The 21,653-nt window shown below is 42.0% G+C and overlaps 1 protein-coding gene and 1 long non-coding RNA gene across 10 annotated transcripts in view; both read left to right on the forward strand.

Moving 5' to 3' along the window:
* Positions 1–21,653, forward strand: part of SLCO3A1 (solute carrier organic anion transporter family member 3A1) — a 323,050-nt gene that overhangs the window by 144,546 nt on the left and 156,851 nt on the right. The window lies entirely within an intron of this gene.
* Positions 1–21,653, forward strand: part of LOC129050201 (uncharacterized) — a 41,986-nt gene that overhangs the window by 17,422 nt on the left and 2,911 nt on the right. Inside the window, exon 2 of one of the 2 annotated variants that reach the window (XR_010137243.1) lies at positions 1,119–19,959. The exons of the other annotated variant lie outside the window; for it this stretch is intronic. This is a non-coding gene — a long non-coding RNA (uncharacterized LOC129050201). Of the gene's footprint in view, positions 1–1,118; positions 19,960–21,653 lie in introns of those variants that run through there. 2 annotated transcript variants of the gene reach the window in all.

Genomic DNA, 21,653 nt, shown 5'->3' on the forward strand with positions numbered 1-21,653 from the left:
TTCCTTACTACTGCATCGTTGATATGCTCAAGGATCTGTTGAGGGTTAAAATGGGAAGCCAGTGATCTTCTAAACCATGTTAGCGTCTCCCCATAGTAAGATGTCAACCATCTGGCATGCAGTATTGTGTATATGGATCATTGTACTCTTGCTAGGCCTCTCTTTGCCCAGTAACAGTCAAGGTGTGGTCATTTATGCTCCCTTGCTACCAGAAGGGACAAGGGAAAGTAGGAGAGCTTCTCAGGACTGTCAGTCATACCTGTTTAACTCCTGTCTAATGTTCTCAGTGACAGCTTTAGCATCTTGGAAGATAGGTACCGTTAGTGCTCTCCAGGAGCCAAGGGTCCCAACTGTGGTGAGTTAAGGCAATGACACAATTATAATCCTGGGTTCAACTGTCAACATTATTGGAAAGGTCATCCTAGGGCTATTGCTGTGGCATTTCCCCATATCTGAACTCTCTGGCATGGATCTGTTGTGAAAAAAGCTGCCAAGTATGATGTTTTTGAGAAACAAGAGTCTAAGGAGCCTTGAAGGGAATCCAGGGCCCCTTATAGAGATGGTCATTTCTTAAATCATTAGGTACGACCTTTCTGGCGTGTGTCTAGACTCACTGGCTTCAGTAAGCAGCCTCCACTTGGTTTCAGCCAGTCTTATCTCCTAAGTACAGCGTTGATTGAGAGAAGAGGAAGCAGAAATTCTGCCTTTGTGCAAGAAGGAGCTTGCCCACAATTGTCTTGGGATGCATACTAGTCTTTGTACGTATTGCATTAGTGCAAACATTTTAACCAACACATAAAATTTCAGTTGTCTTTGTTTTGAGCCTTCCGAATTCAGAGGAAGTATTTCATACTGATATATTTAGATGAAAGAGAAAGTTACAGAGCACTTTTGGTTTGAGGTTACCACTCCAAACACTTTAAATGAAGATGAAATTTGAGAACTAATTTATAGAGATAATGACTTAGAGTAGAAATTGAGAGCCAGCCTGCAAGACTAGCTCCCAGTAATCCTCATTTCCTGGTGTGCATACCCCTGTTCGGTCCCCTCCCATAATGAATAAGGCTGACCTGTATAACGAATAAGATAATACGGGATTAATGATTTGTAACTCCAAGGCTAGATCATAAAAGATGTTGCTGTTTCTACCCTGCTCTCTTGGATCGCTTGCTTTGGAGGGAAGCTGCTCACCATGTTGTGAGGACACCTAAGCAGGCTGTGGAAAAGATCGCATGGAGAGCTGAGCCTTCCTGCCAACAACCAGCCCCAACTTTCCAGCCATGAAAAGAAGCCCCCTTGGAAGCAGGTCTTCCAGCCCCAGGCAGGCCTCCAGGTGACTGTGGCCCTGGCTGATGTCTTGGTTGCAACTTCATCAGAGACCACAGCTAGAACCACTTAAATTCCTGATCTATAAAATTTGCGTGACATGATAAATGTTTGTTGTATTAAGCCTCCGTGTTTTAAGATAATCTATTATGTAGCAATACATAACTAATACATAGTCTTTATGTGTGCCAGGCTTTGTTTTAAGGCCTTTGCAAATAATAACCTATGAATCCTCATAACAACTCTTCAAAGTAGGTACAGTTACTCTCATTTTATATATGTGGAAACTGAAGCCCAGAGATTATTTTTACTTTTTAAAATTTTGTCTTTTTTTTGTAAAAATGTTTTAATTTTTATGGATATATAGAGATGTTTAAATTACTGGCCCAAAGTCACAGTTTGTAAAATGTTGAGCTGGAATTTGAATTGAGCAGTCTACCCCTTAGTAGAATCTGCTTTTTAAGAAATGAACTAAGCAGCCTGGCCAGAGTCCATGCTCTCAGCAGCTACGTTGTGTTGTCCTTAAGGAGGAGCGTGTTTTAGAAAATCAGTTATAAAATCAGGTGATTGATGAAGTGCAGGGTTAAGTTAAGAGAAGAGTGAACTGCCTTCAGAATCCAGTTCTGTTACCATTCCAGTGGCGGTCTCGGATAAATCACTTATTGGAGCTTCTATACAATCATCTGTAAAACCATTACTTCCCACTTGGAGAGATTTTTGAGGATTAAATGAGATAATGCATGAAAGCCCTCTAGCTTGGGCATCAGTACACCTGAGTTCCCTTCCCTTGCTCTGCACAGCCTGCTCATCACCACTAATGGGGAACTCTGTCTTCTGTAGGGCTCCTGCAGACATGGGCCTTGCCTGGATGCTGCTGCTGTCTGAGCCTAAGAGAGCTGTGCCTGGCATCCCAGCGCAGGTACTCACAGCTATCAGGAGACTCCTGTTTGGGACCCTGCCTTCATTCCCACACAGGAAAAATCCATTTCCTGAGCATCTCCTGGCCTTCATTGTTAGGTTGTAGACTACAATGAATGATATTCTGTGTTTAATTACATTATGCACACACTCTACAGAGTGGGTGGTTTTGAATCCCAACCACTAATTTATGAAGTGGAGCGGCTCTGCTGGCTCTGTCAAGTATGTATTGTGGAGCCACAGGTGATGCTGTTGGATGTGGGTGGTGATTTACAGGAGAGCAACATAAGCAGAGGAAGGCACAGAGACCTGGGTTCAAATCCCACTGCCAGTGCTATCTGGTGTGAGACTTTGGACAAGTTATTTAACCTTGAGGCTTAGTGTCCTTGCATGTAAAATACAAATAATGCTGACCTCATTGATTCCTTGTGAGGAGCCCATGGGATAATGCGGGGTACCATGTGTCAATATCATTTCCCTTTCCCTTCATAATGATTATATTGGATAGCTAGCGTCATAGGAAGCTAGCGGTTAGGCGTTCAGACTCACACAAGAATAGATTTTGTTTTGCAGTGGAAACAATGATCACTTTGGACTAAGACAATGTGAAGACATTTTGGCAGACAATCGTAGAGTAGTTGTATTCTTATGAGGTCAGCAAAAGTCCGTAGTGGGGAGAGCAGACACAGCCTTGGATGCTCAGACCTAGCTTGGCTGTGAAACTGGAGCTTTAGTCTTTTTAAGTCTGTGTTTCTGACCCTGGAGGAAAAAAGTTATATATACCTTGAAAGATTTTCTTGGAAAAAAAAAAACAAACTTGTACATGTCTGTATACACAAGACGGGGAAAAAGAAAGCAGTTCATAAAGTATGATATGCATTCATGATTAAAAACAAAATATTACAAAGCAATACTCATAGAAATTTAGACATAGAAGATAACTTCCTTATTCTGATAATGTCTACAAAAATATTCAAGAACCAAACTCATGGTTAATATCATACTTAATTGTGAACCTTTATAATAAGAATGATTTAAGGATGCTTTTACCTTTTTCATTTACTGTTACACTTGATGTTCTAGCTACTTAGACAGGAAACAAAGTAAGATTAGAAAAGAATAAACAAAATTGCCCACATTTGCAGATAAGATTATCAGTGTTAAAAAAGAGATAATTTTATAACTATTAGTATTCAAGTTTAACAGCTACAACAAAAGTGTACAAAAATCTTAGCATTTCTATAGATAAGCAAAAACAAGTGGCAAATGAAAATTGTTTAAGAAAGTGAATATTTATGCTAGTAATCAAAACCGTAAGGTATCTAAGGAAAAAATATGACAAAGATAAGATCTTTATCAAGAATATTATACAGCTCTATTGAAAAGCATAAAATAAGATTTAAACAAAGGGTAAAATATACCATATTCATGGATGGGATGATTCAGTATCATAAAGATTTTTTTTTTTTGCCCAAATATACCTGTAATTTCACTTCCATTGCAATAAAAACAGAACGGATTTTCATGGGGGTTGGGGACTATATAAGATAACTCTAAAAGTTCATGTGGCAAAGTAGATGACCAAGAATAATTAACATAGTTTCGTGTAAGGGGATCATACAGGAGGGAACTTATCCTGATAGTTATCAGGATTAAAAATTATAGTAATTAATACATGTGGTATTGGCACAGGGATATAGAAACAGATGTTACTTGAACTGCCTAATGTGCTCAAAAACCAACCCGTTACATACACAGACAGCTAAATGAGAGCAACAACACTACAATTAATGAGGAAAAATGATTCATTTAATGAATGGTGCTTAAACTATCAGCAAATGAAAGGGACAAAAAGAATCAGATCCCTATGTCATACCACAGTATAAATATATATCTAGATGATTAACATCCTGAGTATGAAAAGCCAAAAATTTAAAACGTATAGTGAAAAAACACAAAAACCCTAAGGGAAACTCTTAATGTGATCTAGCTTGATTACATTAAAATTAAAACCTTAATAAAAGGACACCATAAACTAAGTTGAAAGATAAGAGAGGAAGTCCTAGCTACAGCAGTTAGGCAGGAGAAAGAAATAAAAGTCTTCCAAATGGAAAAGAAGTCCAGCTGTCTCTCTTCACTCGTGATGTGATTCTATACCTAGAAAACCCTAAAGACTCCACCAAAAGGTCCCTGGAACTGATGACTTCTGTAAAGTTTCAGGATGCAAAATCAATGTACAAAAATCAGTAGCATTTCTATACACCAGTAACATTCAAGCCAAAAGCCAAATCAAGAATGCAATAACATTTACAATAGCCACCTCCACACCCACACAAAATACCCAGGAATGCATCTAACCATGGAGGTGAAAGATCTCTAGAAGGAAAACTACAAAACACTGCTGAACGATATCATAGATGACACAAACAAATGGAAAAACATCCCATGCTCATGAATTGGAAGAATCAATATTGTTAAAATGGTCATACTGCCAAAAGCAATCTACAGATCCAACACTATTCCTATCAAACTACCAACGTCATTTTTCACAGAAGTAGAAAAACCTATTCTAAAATTTATATGGAACCAATAAAGAGCCCGAATAGCCAAAGCAATCCTAAGCAAAAAGACCAAAGCTACAGCGGCATCACATTACCTGAATTTAAACTATACTATAAAGACATAATAACCAAAATAACATGGTACTTATACAAAAACAGACTACATAGACCAGTGGAGCAGAATAGAGAACCAATAAATAAAGCTCCACACCTACAGCTCTCTGATCTTCAACAAAGTTGACAAAAATAAGCAATGGGTAAAGGACTCCTTATCCAATAAATGGTGCTGAGATAGCCGATGAGCCATATGCGGAAGACTGAAACTGGACCCCTACCTTTCACCATATGCAAAAATTAACTCAAGATGGATTAAATATTTAAATGTAGGAGCTCAAACTATAAGAATCCTAGGGAAAGAAACCTAGGAAACACCACTCGGAATATCAGCCTTGGGAAATAATTTATGGCAAAGTCATCAAAAGCAATTGAAAAAAAAAACAAATTTGATAAGTGGAACATAAACTAAAGAGCTTCAACACAACAAAAGAAACTATCAATAAACAGCCAACCTACAGAATGGGAGAAAATATTTTCAAACTATGCATTCAACAAAGGTCTATTATCCAAAATTAATAAGAAACTTAATTCATTAAGCAAAAAACAACCTCATTAAAAAGTGGGCAAGGTCAGGTGTGGTGGCTCATGCCTGTAATCCCAGCACTTTGGGAGGCCAAGGGAGGCAGATCACCTGAGGTCAGGGGTTCGAGACCAATGTAGCCCACATGGTGATACCCCATCTCTACTAAAAATACAAAAGTTCGCTGGATGTGGTGGCGCACCCCTGTAATCCCAGCTTCTCAGGAGGCTGAGGCACGAGAATCGCTTGACCCTGGGAGGCTGAGGTTGCAGTGAGCTGAGATGGAGCCATTGCATTCTAGCCTGGGTGACAGAGACTCTGCCTCAAAAATAAAAAAAAAAAAGTGGGCGAAATACGTGAACAGACACTTCTCAAAAGAAGACATACAAGCAACCAACAAACATACGAAAAAATGCTCAGCATCACTAATTATCAGAAAAATGCAAATCAGAACCACAATGAGATACCATCTCATACCAGTCAGAATGGCTGTTACCAAAAGTCAAAAAACAGCAGACGCTGGCAAGGCTATGGAGAAAAGGGAATGCTTATACACTGTTGCTGGGAATGTAAATTAGTTCCGCCACTGTGGAAAGCAGTTTGAAGATTTCTCAAAGAACTTAAGACAGAACTACCATTCAACCCACCAATCCCATTACTGCGTACATATCCAAAAGAAAATAAATTGTTCTACTAAAAAGACACATGTACGTGTATATTCATTGTAGCACTATTCACAATAGCAAAGTCATGGACTCAGCCTAGGTGCCCATCAGCAGTGGATTAGATAAAGAAAATGTGGTGCATATACATCATAGTATACCGAGCAGCCATTAGAAGGAATGAAGTCATGTCCTTTGTAGCAACATGGATGCAGCGGGAGGCCATTATCCTAAGCAAATTATGCAGGAAAAGAAAATCAAATACCACATGTTCTTTTCTTGTAAGTACAAGTTAAACATTGGGTACTCATGGACATAAAGTCGGCAATAATAGACACTGGGGACTACAATGGGGGTAGGGTGTGTGGAAAAGGATGAAAGGCTATTGGGTACTATGCTCTCCACCTGGGTGATGGGATCATTCATAACCCAAACCTCAGCATCACACAATAGACCTGTGTGACAAACATGCACATGTATACCCTGAATCTAAAATAAACATTGAAATTATTTTAAATATTAAAAAATAAAAACAAGACACATATGGACAGAAGATTTCTGTTACACATAACCAATCAACGATTAATATTCAGAATATTTAAGAATTCCTAAAAGTTAGAAAAAAGACTATGCCATAGAAAAATGGGTACAAAATGGGAAGAGGAAGAAATCAGAGGTGACGAAACTGAATGGATAATGAGCATAAAAAACATGCGCAACCTCACTAGTAGTCAAGAAAGTGCAATTAAAACAGTACAAAGAGATACTGTCCTACACCTCTCAGATTGGGAAGAATTAAAATCTGAGAACACCAAGGGTTGGCAAAAATATAGGGAAGTGAGGATTTTCACACAATGTTGCTTGCCAAGGGTGGTGGTGCACACCTGTAGTCCCAGCTGCTCGGGAGGCTGAGGCAGGAGGATTGCTTGAGCCCAGGAGTTCAAGGCTGCAGTGAGCTGTGATTACTCCACTGCACTGTAGCTGGGCAACAGAGCGAGACCCTGTCTCTGAGAAAAAAAAAAATTGTAAGATCACTTTGGAAAATAAGTGGCATTTTCTATTACAAGTCAGCAAATCTACAAATACAAATATACTTGAGAAAACCATAGATATAGGAGGAAACATAAGAATGTTCACTGGGGCATTGTTTGTAAGAGTTAAAAACTGAGACCAGTCTAAATGTCCGTCAGGAAGAGAGTAGATTTAAAAAGTATTTGATATGTATAAGATAGAATACTATATGGCAATTAAATGAATGGATTAGATACATTTGAATAACTTAATGTTGAGTCAGATAAAAAGTCTCAGCTAAGTAATGTTCCTTTTGTGTAACATTTTTTAAAACCACAAAATGGCACTTTAAATTATTTTTGGACATATATATGATTTTATATATGATTTTATAATTGTGGGTATGTGTGTATAGATATACAAAACATGTATATTTACATATAAACATTCATATATACACACAGGCACACCCCACAGTTATGAAATCATGCCTGTGAAAGACATCTGGAAGTTCCAGAGAACAATATCCTCTGGGAAGGGAAGTGGAGGCAAGTTAAATTGAGCTGGAGCGAAAAGGAGGCTTTAACTCTGTAATGTTTTTTTCCTTTTGTTTTTTAAAAAAAAGAATCTGGGGAGTGACTGCTTAATGAGTATCTGTTTTCTTTGTGGTATTGCAAATGTTTTGGAACAATATATCTATAGGTGGTGGTTGCATAAGGTGAATGTATTAAATGCTGTTGAATGCAGAAAAAAAAGGAATCAAAATAATAAGAGACCTAAAGGCAATGTCACAGAATTTGTTAAAGTTGAGGGTTGATTATGCTAATTAAAGTTGAGGGTCAATTATACTAATTTAATTATTTTCTGTATTTGTGTGTTTAAAAGCCTTTGTTGAAGCAACAGCCATCAGCACTTTTGAGATGTACCCAGAGAAACTGTTGGAAATCTGTCTCTTAGCGGAGAACGTTCTCTTTAGGTCTGTCCCTGTGTACCGGAAGGTGTTTGTGCATGAGTGCTGGTACCATGCCTGTGTGCACACATGCTTGTATTCATCTCGTGCTCAGCTGCTGTTGCCTTGGCAACTTGGGATGCTCTGTCTCCTGCTAAGTCTGGGGTAGTTGGAGGGCTTTGTGCATTGGCTGTTCATTTCCCTTCGAGGACTGTCATCGAGAGCAAGGCTGATCAGTCTGTCTATCTTTGTCTCTGCCTCCTAAATATGCAATTTACCTTGTCATGAGCATCTTCTAGCTGCTCTCCCCAGCTTGCATACCTCATTTTCAGCCATTCATTTCTAAGACATAACTGTGAATGCCTAATCAGGAAAAAAAGAAAAATTTACAACCTTAAACCATTTTCTCTAAATAAGCAGTTAAGAACCAGGAAATGCTTTAAGGACCAGGTGGGGGGAAAAAAAAAGAAAAGAAAACATGCTGTATTTGCATTGTTTCTACAGATCCTCTTTTCCAACCACTGGGAATGCCTCAATGGGCAAGGCATCCAGCTTAGGACCTGGCACCAGCACATTATGGGATGCTGCTTCATTAGTGCTTGTGGAATAAATTCCTACCTTTTGGTCACTGTGGTCCATTAGGAACCTTCTGGCTTGAACCTCCTTGTTCAGACTGGTCTACAGGGTTGAGCTTGCCAGTGCCTCTTGCCCCAGTCTCCTGTGCCCACTGGCCTGCTGTGCCAGTCTTTCTAGCTGTCACTTGGAGTGCTTGAGCCAGAAACTGATATGATAAGGATACCTAAATGCTGGTTCAGCTCTGGGTCTCACATGCCCCCCCACCCAGGGAGATTGTTTAGTGGATTAAGGCTGCATGAAAAGATATAAAACAAATGTGCTGTTTATCAACACAGTACGGTTTCCATTCTTAGAATGTTAAAGTGGTCATATATTAAAGATCTCTATCCCAACCAACCAGCTAGCCAATATTTACTGAGTTCTTACACTTTGCCAGGCATTTTAGAAACGTGAAGACTGAAATCCATGGAAGTTGTGTGAGTTCTTTTTATTAGCTCAGTTGGCACCTTTGCTTAGAGAGGTACCTGCTCAATGCAGGTCCCTCCATCCTGCTTAAAAGGATCGTTAGAGCCTCCTCTTTTCACATTGCTCTTCTAAGATCACTACATATGGAAGACCACGACATAGGGACTCTTGGGTAAGTGCTGAATCCATATTGAGCCCTTAGCTGCTGGAACTGAGGGTCTTAGCCCAGTGAGGATGTGAAGATTCTTAACCTATGGAGTGGGTGTGTGGTTTTCCCATTTAGCCTCAGTCCAGATGTACATTCGCAGGGAAAGAAGGCACCTACTTGCTACTACCCCAGGTGTTAATTGTCCCTGATAAGGAGCCAGGGCCTGTTCCAAGGCAGGCAACATCTAGACACAGTCCTTGGCCTGAGATAGCAAGAGGAAGAAACCGTCCGATGGAAACTCACTCTGGAAAGGCCCTTGAACAATGTACTCCTCATTCAGGACCTGTCTGGACAAAGTGATGTGTTTTTATCAGTCTGGCAACATTTCTTACAATTCCATAAGGCCCAGGTGATGAAAACAGCATAGTGTGAATGTATTTAGTGCTTTTTCTCTTCTGTTTTAAGAAAAAACATTATTAACATGGAATGCAAGTCTGTTCCTACTTGTCATTCTGAGAATTTTTCTTCTTATTGACTCCAGCCTTTCCAAACAATTAATTTTATTTGCCTGATGCACACATAGTGGATTAAGAGTTTTTTGGTAAAGATATTCTTCAAAATTGGTACTAGCAATTATCTCTCAGGAAGGGCCTGCGATGGGCAGGAGACTCACTTTTTATTGAATATTCTATAATATTTGAATTAAATTTTCCCAAATGCATCTTTTTCAATTAAATAAACTTAATTAAAACGTCTTTTCTAGTAGAACACAAGGGATACCTATGCTGATATTATATGCGCTGTGCTAACCCAGTATAGGATCATTTGGATTACCATACCCCAGTTCTACTTAATAGCTGTATGATGCCGCCAATTACTTCAACATCCCAAGCCTCATTTCTCAAATCTGAACAGTAGAGATGAGGATGATTGCTTATCTCACAGAGTATTATAAAGGTGAAGTGAGGCAAGGATATCACTCTTCCCTGCATTACAATTACATTGCCCGCCTCCCCTGTGAACCCTGCGTACCTCCATAGTAGGAAATTCATCTTATGTATCTTTACGTGTCCAAGTCCCCCAGCTCTGCTCTGAAACATTCTGATAGGAAGGGCCATTCTGTCATACTATTTATTGCTATATCTCTAGTGCCCGGAACCGTGCCGAGCATAGTATACGTGCTGTGTAAATGTTTGTCGAGTGCACTTATGCGTGGTAGGAGGTAGTTACTTGATGGTTGAACACTGACTTGCTGAAATGACTTACACATGTCCTGTCTCACCCCTAGTGGTTAGTGCTAATAAATGTCTTGGCTTCAGAGAAGATACACTATGGAGTATACATTCCTTTTGCTTATTAGTACTTCATTAGTTTTTCATCAGCTGGCCTGTCATGCATTGGCCTCAGCATCTATCAACAGACCTTGTCATTCTGCCTCCCCCTTCCCCTCAGAGGATGTCTCATCAGTGGACATCTTGTTAGTGAACACCTCGTTATTCCTTCATCAGACCTTCTGTCATTTTCTCAGCTGCATTGATGAGAAATCCCAGACTTCATGGGAAAGGTCAAGAGTTTGGCAAATGAGAGCTAGACAAGAATCAGTAGTGACATGCAGTGGTTGTCCTATGGGATGAAGGGCTTTCATGAGTGATACAGTAGGTACACACAACAGCTAGTTCCCCATGGAATTCACAGATACAGGGCCAGGATTACATGCACCACCAGCCAGAAGATGACAACAGGTCAGCCTGGCCAGGCTGTGGGTCGGATCACAGCCCTTGGCAGTAGGTTTGAATGAGGTGGCACTGGGATAGGCATTGCCTGGCAGTGCTCCCCATCAGCACTGCACAGCTGGGGACCAGCTGCAGAAGGGCCATGCTCACACTGCTCAGCAGCTGTAGCTGTCAGCCTCTATCATGGATTCTGATAATCGTCCAGATTAACTGAATTGTGCAAAATAGGTTGGTGCCTCATTGTATGTGGTACGTGGACCGTCTCAGGCACTGGTTATAGAGGCAGATTCCTGAATCCCACCCAGACCTTCTGGGAGAGGCTCTCTGGGGTAGGGCTTCATAAGTATCAGCTTTAACATGCTCCAGTCCATGCTAAATCACAGGAAAGGTGGAGAGCCATGCTGGACTAGCTGGGAGTCTGGTTTTTGGAGCTGAGAGACCTGGGTGGGGTCTAGGCTCTGCCACCTGCTAGCTGTGTGATTGTGGCATGCAGCCCTGCTCAGCCTTTGCGTCCTCCTATATGGTGAAGATCATGATGATGGTGTCCATCTCATGGAGCTGTTAGGATTAAGTGAGATAATGTATGCAGGACATCATAGCACAGCATATGACCTACCACAGGCAGGTAAGAGTATAGCTGGTGAGGCAGGGATGACAATGATGATGACTGTCTGTGGAGAGGGGAGTGGTTTTAGTAATTCTGCTCCACGCAGCATTAGAAGAGTAGATGCTTGAGTAGTGTTGAATAGATGATGAATTATTGGCCATTTTATTGACAAACAGAACACCAAAAACCAAAGATATTAACTCCCTGGATTAGATGTCACCATAGTCTGTGTATCAACAAAATCTCCAAAGTGATTTTGAAGGAAGCTTTGAGTTTGGCAGGGGATAGGTGCTGGTGAGTGAGTTGGAGAACTAAAGCAGGTGCATCCCAGAAGCAATAGTTGGAGCTTCTCCCAATTGTCCCTCAAATGCATTAGTCCCAACTGAAATCTGGTGGTTTGTCTAATGTTAAAACATTCTTTTACTTTTCATCCTGGATGCATCTAAGGCCTGCATTTGAGCTCCTACCTAAAGTAGTTCTGTCTGGCAGAGAGCAGAAGAATGCTCCAAGTGTGGTCTATGGCTCTGAGCTCTGAAAGCCTCGTCATTTCCTTATGGGGATAATTAAAAAATCTTTTAAAGCCTCTGAAACTCTTTTATTGAACCCTAATAAATATCAGTGGCTTTATTTGCCACAACTTACTAAAAAGCAGAGCAGTGGTTAAATGAAATGAGTATGATATTTGCATTGTTTATTTTGAAGCGTCTAATTAAATAATTAGTTCAATCTTCTAGCTGTTTTTAGAAACCAGTATTTAGAACCCTACAGAGAGATTTGCTAGGCCCAGGAACTCACTTGGGGAAGTGATTGGCCTTTGAACAATAAGTAGAAAGTCATCAAGGTAGCTCTGCCCACCTGGTGTTTGCTTATGGAAACCATCTGCTGGTTAAAGTTCCTGGCTCAGAACAGCCCTAGCCAGGCAATCACAGCCTGCACAGAGGTGCAGTGATGGCCATAGTGTGCCGAAGGGGCTGATCACTTCAAGAGCATCTGGAAAGTTGTTGGTCTATCTGTCACTGCGATCTTGACATCCTGTGTGGTTCAGTCTGGTTGCAGTTGGACTCATGCTGGGTCTGGCGGGTAGGTGAGAAACTCTACCTTGCTGTTGCTGTCCAGGTTTCAAGGCAAGCGTGAGAGTGGTCCTACACAGAAGAAAACACACGTTAGGCTCAAGCACCTGCCTGCACTTTGCTGCTGCTTGTTTAAAGGACTGCTTGGAAATGCCAGCTGCCTAGCCTCTGGAGCTGGGGGGACGGACCCCTGTCCTGTGGGAAGTTGAGTTTGAGGATAGCCCTGACCACTGAGGGATGTGGAGCACATCTATGCTAGCTCACTTCTACACAACCCAATAGATTTCTTGATGTTATTCACTGGATGATTCCCTTGTGGCCCAGTCACCTTCCCTTTTGTAGGGATGGCCTGTCTATGTGATAGAAAGAACTCAAGCCGTGGAATCAAGTAGATGTGAATTCCACTGCTGAACCTGCCACACACTGACTTTGGGACTGAGCGAAAGCATTTCTGAGACTCAGCCCTTCTAACTTTCACAGAAGAAATGGAATAGCTAATTGCGCCCAGTGAGGGTTAAAAACGTCTTGTATGTGAAAGGAGATAATGCCACACCAGGTGTGCTCGGGCTGTGTCTGTTAACAGCTGAGTTGCTCTGTCGTCTCATGCATGGGCGTGCTGTTAGGTAATTTGCTAATCTGTTTTTTATAAAGCCTAGAAAGCAACAATCAGAAAATATGAAATTCAGAGGTTAATTAGGTCTCTCACATAAGCCAGGTTGTGCTGGAGTTGCCTAAAAATTTTGCATTCTTTCTAACTTCTGCACTTCGAGAAAGAGCAGGGCTTGTTCGCCATCCTGGTTCTAAGAGCAGATGGTCTGCCTGACCAAGAGCTCAGAGGTGACATTAGTTAAAGATCCATGACATAAGCTACAGCTTCTATGAGCGCCAGATTGACCTTTGCTAGAATGAATGAGTTTTACTGGACTTTGGTACAGCTACTGAGTTAGTACAAGAGCACAGATGCTTTTTGGTTAGAGGCATATTAGGTCATAAGCTTGCTAGAAGTCAATCTCTGTGAGTCTTTTTCCCACAAATAATGAGTGCCGGGGTTCATGTTGGTGACTATTTCCTGCTTTGATCTGGCATATTTCTGCCTGATCCAGCCTTTTCTGTGCCCAACACTCCTTGTGTCTTTAAGATGAGCTGAGTAAAAAATTCCAGCAGGAAAAAAAACAACAATTTCCTATTCATTTAATGACTGCCGTTATTGTTAAAGACTCAACTCTTTTTCAAAACTAGATTCCCAGTGCCCCAAAAGACAAAACATAATGAGTGTAATAAACAGGATAGATGTATCTAGTGCAGAGAGAATCATCAGAATTACTAACTGAAACTTCTTCATTAAGCTACCACTCCAGACCAGAGAGCGAGTTCCCCTCTAGGGAAAGCCCCCAAATGTATCCTTTTAGCAATGTCTCCCTTTATTTGATCTCTGTTTTAGAGAACCAGAGTCCTTTACTTCCACGAAATAATTTCTAAAGGAAGTAGCAGAAAGGCTCGTTAATTGATAGTTTGGGAATTGTGCTGCATCGAATTATATAACCTGGAATGTCATATTATACTGATTAAGCACTCACACGCGTTGCACAATAGTTTATACACAAACTAAGCAACATTTCCACTGACACGCAGGAGGACTACAATATGTCTGTGGTGTAACATTTAGGACAATACCTTTATATATATGTTCTCAATTAGATAAAGGTCAGTTTCATGGTGTAGGTGCTGCTAAGAATAAGGAAGAGAGATGGTTCTCTTAACACCTGTCTAGTTAATGTGGAACTTGGTTGGAAAACCCATAAACACAAAATATTCAGGCATTGTTCCATAGTGAAAAGACGACAGCTTTCTACCATGGCCGACTCTGAGTTTGAGTTGAAGGGACATTGGATGGATATATGGCTGGAGTATTGAGGCTGGGAAGTCCTCTCTTACATTGAATCAGGGAAGACCGCAAGGAAAAGGTCGGCGAGAGAACAAGAGAGGGTGGATGTCAAATGTTGTTTTGGGGGAGAACAGAGGAAGAGGAGTCACTGAATAGGGATAGTGTGGAAGGAGGCTTGCCTCATGATGAGTGGCAGAAGGGCTTGGATTGTATGTACTAGAATGGCCTTGCATAGGAAGGGAGGAGCAAGGGAAGTGGATGATTTGATTGATGCTAAGAACCTCTCACAGATTTTTAGGGGCCTTAGAATTGGCAGGCTCTTCTGAAAATTAGAAGAACTGGAGAGGGCATGGAGGAAGGAAAGTAGTATACTTCTTTTTCCTGTTCTGTAAGTTTTAGGGCATCATGCATTAAATTATTAAAATAATCCCCAAAGCATAAAATTAGGGTATTTTGAGGTTACCATGAGTATTTTACCCAAGGAAGAGCGATCCAAGCTCTCCTAGTTTATAGGGTAGTACCTCAAAGACTGTAAGTTTATTTATTTTCTAAATTTTTGGAAGCATCTCTTTTCAGAAGAAAGACTTTAGAAAGAGCCAGACTGACAGCCTTGAGGACTTGGTGATTTCGAACCTGCAGGTCAAATGTCTCCAATGGGTCCAGAAAGGTTGCCTTTTCTAAAGAAGTCGGCTCAGTAAACAGGAGGACCCAATCACAGGTGCCATTGCTTGAATGAACTTGAGAGCAACCCCACACTTGGTCCCTAAATGACCCACTAGCAAAACTGAAAGACCTTTTTTTCTTGCTACAAATACATACACACATAACACATAATTCAGATTGCTATATTCCTTGGAATGGCTTCCACTGGGGTTGACATGGGTCTGATTTGATCAAAACCTGGACCCAGCAAGTGAGACCTCCCTGGAGCTCAGGCTTTATAGTAACACAGACTGGGGTTCGCATCCCCTTTTCGCCGCCAGGTTGTGCAGTGCCCCGAAGGCAAGTCACCTGTTCTTTCTGTACTCCAGTTTGCCCTGCTGTAAAAACAAAATCGTAACACTTGTTCCATGTGGATTTTGTGAACATGAAGTAATGTTTATGAAGTATCTAGCTGAGTTGCACATTTAATGGGCTAAAAAAAATTGCAGTTAAGATGTTTTCATTTTAAATTCCTTGGCTTGTGACCTCCTTTCTAAACTGGCATACTACGATAATCTAGATTCATTTTTACAAGTTTTGGGGACTCAACATTGACACTGAAATCATAAATCAGGTTTAAAATTCTGTGTTCAACTTGGTAGAACATAAGGGTTTTATACACACAGATGCACAGAGATAGGTATAAGTTTTCTCAATGATGTTTTTCAGTGATATTGGCAAATGTGATTATTACGCCTAGAAAACAATAATTGGGACCATAATCGTTTATATGATATATGTGAATGTAAAACTGAAACTAAAAGCAAATCCTTTCAAAAAGCAAATCTTCTTTGGATAGCATCAGTCATGGTCAAAAAGGCAGATGAACTCCCTGTCTACCAAGAAGAGCAATATTTCAGCTATGGAAACTCTATTTGAAGAGATTTTATGGATTTCTGATGTGTAAAATGATTTTGTATCATATTATAGATGGAGTCATTTGTAGAGAAAGTGAAAAATATATTACTTTTGACATGTCCTTTTTAATTGAAATGACATTTGTACACTCTGACATTTCTCTGTGCCAATGTGTTTTTCTTCTCAGTGACCGCAGCCATCATCCAAGTCAAGGTCAAGGGCCGCATGCTGTCCCAAATGTTATGCTCTGCCGAGCCGTCCCCTGAGTTACAGTTGGGAAGTCTGCAAACCTCTGCCTCACTCACCATCAGAATATTTTCTGGTGGAACAACTCTAGGACTGAAATAAGCTAGAGCCAGTTCTGCTGGGCTCATAGTCCAGGGTACACAGCTCAACCACGAGAGAACAGATACAAAGTGTCCTGGGCTCCTTTACATCTCTGTCATTCTGTCACTCAGGAGCCTGGTTAGGTGACTCAGGTTCTGAGCAGTACCCTGGGTTAACTCCTGCCAGCCCACTCAGTTTCTGAGCTGCAAAAGCCAATTTGAGAATGTCTCCAGCATGGCCTGATGCTTGTTGTACAGCCTGTGCAATAAGTAAACCAGGGATTCGTGTCAGGAAGACAGCAGGCTTTGACACCATGGTGTCATTTGGATTTGGCTCTACCACTATGATCTATGTGATCTTGGGCAGGTCATCAAAGGTCAATAAGTCTCAATTTCCTTCCTACATTTTGAATGACAGTACCCACATCCTTCAAAGGTCTGTCTAAATGGGGTGGTGCATGGACAGAACTTACCTCCTTCTAAAAGCTTCCTTAATGTTAGCTACTATCAGTGTGGAGTTGTAATGAGGACCAAAGGGAAGTAACATGAAGCAATACAAAGCTTGTCCCACAGATGTTTCTTTCCTGAAGTCCTTTCTGTTTAGTTCAGATGGGCAGGCAAAGTGAAATGAGGGACGTGCATTAGAAAGGTGTGCATTCATCCAATAGAGGCATTTTCCAAAGCCCCGTGCTCATGGAGAGGGACAGTGGCACAGAGAAGTCTTATGGAGAAGTGCCATGTGGGCTGGACTCCCCCAGGCTTCATTGTGTAGCTCCTCCCTGCAGCTTCACAGCACTCTTGACAGCCCAGAGTCAAGCAAATGGGAGATGGCGGAGCAGGTACCTTGAGCCCCTCTAGGATAAACTACCACATGACACTTAGGATCTTTACTTTTCGTTATATCTGTAACACTCAGCGTAGGACCCTGGAAAGTGTTTGTTGAATTATGGGATGCTAGACTGCAGAGTAGATACTCAAGTGATCTATGTAACCTATTCAGTGTTTCTCTAAAGTGTTTCAAATAACATTACTCTTGGAAGGGGCTCCATTGAAACAACACCAATAAAATATATGGTCTTGATAAAGATCCCTTTTGGAGAATGGTGATGCACGTTAACATATTAAAGCCCCTAGGCAGTTCTGCACAAAGAAACCAGTTTAACTGCATTCAGTCCAGCGTTTCTCAGCTTCACTGGGTCTAGGGACCCTTTTTCACTTCTTCCTAGGACACTTATTAACAGCTCATGCATATTGGAACCCATCAATCAATGGCATATTGATTGGTATTAGTATATAATAATAAATCCTTGTGCATTTTTATGTAATTATTAGACTTCTGTGTAGGCATTTGCTTCCTGTTATAGTGCCATTGTCCTTACCTGTCTGCAAAACAAAATTCATTTAGATTTTTCTCCTGTAACTCTGTTGTTGATGTCAGTGGGGATCAAATGTTCGGCTGGACTTACTTTTTTATGAGCCTTGTTGATCTTTCTGTGTGATGACCCCTCTGCCGCATGAAGCCCCAAGCCCAGTAATAAATGATGGGCTGAGACTCACTGGGAAGTCTCAGGGGACCTTGATTGTTTTAACAGCTGTCTCTATGATCCAGTCAACTTTGTTCTGAAAAAATATCTGGGATGCCCCCTACTCCTCACCACCTCCATCGCCAGCTGGCTGTTCCAGTCCAAGCCATCATTGTGTCTTACATGGATCTTCACAGTAGCCATCTAAACAGACTGTTCCCAGCACAGCAGCCAGTGCGATCCTGCTAAAACCCAAGTCAGATCAAGTCAGTCCAATGCCTGGAAAATGCCAGAATCCTTACAGTAGCCTTCAAGGCTCTACATGACCAGGGCCCCTGCCACACTCCTCTTCACTCACTGACTATAGCAACCCCGGACATCTTGGTCTTCTGGAATGCTCCAGGCAGGGTCCTATCCCATGACCATTGCATTTCCTCTCCTTTCTACCTGGGACGCTTTCTCTCAGATATCCAAATGGCTCTCTTCCTCACTTATTTCCCATATCTGTCAAATGCCATCTTACCTTATGTCATGATCAAATCAGGGTAATTAGCATAGCTCTTACCTCAAACATTCGTCATTTCTTTGTTGTGGGAACATACAAAATCCTCTTTTCATGCTATTTTGAGATTACAATGCCTTATTGACTGTAGTCACCTTGCTGTCACATGTATGGAAACATCACATTGTACTCCATAAATATGTACAATTATTATATATCAGTTTTAAAAAAGATAAAAATTTAAACATGTGCTTCTTTAAAAAAATTCCATCTTATCAGAGAGGCTTGCCTGGGTCACCCTATGTAAAATGCAAGCATCCCCCACTTCCTTGCCAGTTATTCACTCTCTCATTCCTTGCTTTTTAACCCCCTTGGCAACATCAGTGCCTGCCCTGTGATGTATTTACATCGTTATTTACTCACTTTCTCAAAGGAATGTTAGCTGTGCTGGGGCAAGGGCTCAGCTTTGCCAAGGGCAGCATCCCTAGCTCCTAGGGATGTGGTGCTTGTCCTGCAGTCAGAGCCCAGGGTCTGACCATTGAATGGATGAGTAACGGCAGTGGCTAGCAGATGTGACCAGAGCAAGTTATACACAAGAGGTTGTGAATATCAGGGAACCTCTCAATTTGCTGTGTTATTTAGAATGGCTCAGCCTGGCAGCTGTCCCCAGGGTTACAGACTGCTGCTTCTGAGTAAACTTGTCACAGCTGAAGGTGAGAGCCAGCGAATCACCAGCACATGAGTGGAGACTGAAGCCTCATAGGAGAAGGAGGTGGTGCAACACAGCCCAGAGAGGAAGAGACAGAAGGCGGCGCCCTGCAGAGCCTTGGGCAGCAATGCAAGCAACCCGCTGTCACTGAGGTTGCCTTTATGGAACAATCAGTGCCATTTATTGCATGAGTGCATCTTCTGCTGTCCTTATTGCCTCTTACAAATACCATCGTATTCTCATCTTCACAGTTACAAGCCTTTGAGATTGGAGCAGCTTGCACGTGAGCAAACAGCTTGCCATTAGGAATCAGTCTGGATAAGAGCAGGAAAGGGCTTGGCTTTCTTGGGCTTTTCTTGCCGTGAAATGAGCAAATTGAAAGTGAAGGTTTTCAAGGTCCCTTCCCAGCCCACTGTTCTGGGAATTTAGTCACCTTAAAGCCAAGGGAGCATGTGTGTCACTCATTTCATGACTCAGAATAGCAGGCACTTTGGAAATACATAAAGCCAGACCCAGAGGTGGTGTTGGCCTTCCGGAAAGTGTCTCCTTCCCATCACTGACCACATTGCTCTAGAAATTGTTTTCCTTGGAGTTTATGTAGACTGTGATGAAGAACCTTGTACAGGTAGATGGTTTTCCCCTGTAAGAGCACTGGCTCACACCTGTAATCCCAGCACTTTGAGAGGCTGAGGTGGGCAGATCACTTGAACCCATGAGTTCAAGATCAGCCTGGGCAACATGACGAAATGCTGTCTCTAATTAAAAAAAAAAAAACAAAAAGGCTCAGACGAGGCTTAACTCTAGGCCCTGCTCGACTGAGGTAGAAACATCCTCAGAGCATCCCCAGGGAGCTGGAGAAAGAACAAATAAATCACCAATGAATACAAGGATGAATAACTTCAGAGAAGTACTTTATGAAAAAGAAAATGGCATTTGTTGAATGGAAAAGAACAACCGCAGTAGCAGCTTATGAACCAAAGCTGTCGCAGCCTGAAAATTAAAAGACCCTGCGTCACATGGTCCTCCAGGGAAATAGCCAGTGGCCCCGCAGTTCTGGCTACGAGGCTTCAGCTCCCAGAGAGAGGGAGACTGACATCTCCACTGGACTAGAAGAAAGGAAACCTATGTGCAGATGGGTGGCTTTGTATGTGGCAGACCTTGAAGCTAGGGGAAGAGAGCCATCTTTCTAGACTTGTCAAAGGGCAAGACCGGGCCCTTCTCAGCATAGAGGGAATGTGAACTTGGACTCTAATTACTCATCAGTTCTCTCAGCAGCATGGGTTGGTATTGGTGTCTCATTTTGTGGACGAATAGAGAGGCTCATAGATGTTGAGGCTTGGTTTGAGTCATACAGGTGCTGCTGCCAAACACCTCTGATGTCCCTGCAGTGCGTGGCCTGTTCTTTGGGCCAGGTGCTGTGCTGGCTGCCATGGTGATCTGATCTCAACCCTACCAGCCGTTTTGGATAGTGGTGACCCGTTTGTGGCAAAAGGTTGAGTGACGTGAGATTCGTTCCTGTGGCCTGATGTGGTCACAATGGGTGACCCCATTGTGGCAGAAGGTGACATGAGATTTGTTCCTGTGGTCCGATGTGCCCGAGGAGCACAGCACAGGGAGCCTTTAAACAAGGTGCCCCAGCCACCCGCCGAGTCAGGTTAAACTTGTCAGCTGATGACTTAAAGTATTAAGAATAGACAAACAGGCATTCTTCAGTGATACAGAAAATGTCACTCACAATCAAACATTCTTTCTTGTTTTTAAATCCAGCTGAGCTATGGACCCATCATAAAATTGTGGCATCTAAAAGGCCCTTTAGAGGTCCTGCTGGCAGGGGATGTTGAGGAAGGAGATTTGGACTTTAAGTCAGACACATGGGGTTTAATTCCTGGGCCTGCACCATGCAGTTCAGTGACTGGACAAGATGCTGAACCTTTCTGAGCCTCAGTTTCTCACCTTGTCAAATTGCTTAAGAATATGCTGTCCTAATAGGTGACAGAGGCCAGGCAGGAATTAAGCAGGTTTTTCTATGTAAAAGGCTGAGCGTACATAGGTTTTCACCAAAAATAGGTGACCTTCCCTCGCGTGGTCACTCCCACCCCATCTTTTCTGGACCAGGAGGGCACAATCTCACCCCCAGTGAGCAATGCTAAGGCCTCTTTATCTCCCCAGATGCAGGCTAAAGCTTAAACCTGAGCCCATTTTCCTTTGTCTGGGCTGGCACCTTGGCAGGGGAGAAATATATGGAGGAAAATCAGTACCTTTGTTTCCTCCCAAGGAAAAGGAAATGCAGAAGCCTGATGGGCATCTCACCTAGATCACAGTTCACTGGGCCGCGGGGGCAGTGGGCCACCTGCGGCTCTTTTAAGTGCAACTCCGCTTCAAGGCCAGATACCTGGGCACAGATGTGAAGCGTGGGTGGCAGAGAGGCAAAGAAAGAGCTGGAAAGAAAACTGGCACCCTTCGGAGGGCTGCAGGAGTGAGAATG

Source organism: Pongo abelii, chromosome 16 (assembly GCF_028885655.2).
Source record: "Pongo abelii isolate AG06213 chromosome 16, NHGRI_mPonAbe1-v2.0_pri, whole genome shotgun sequence".
Classification (NCBI taxonomy): domain Eukaryota; kingdom Metazoa; phylum Chordata; class Mammalia; order Primates; family Hominidae; genus Pongo; species Pongo abelii.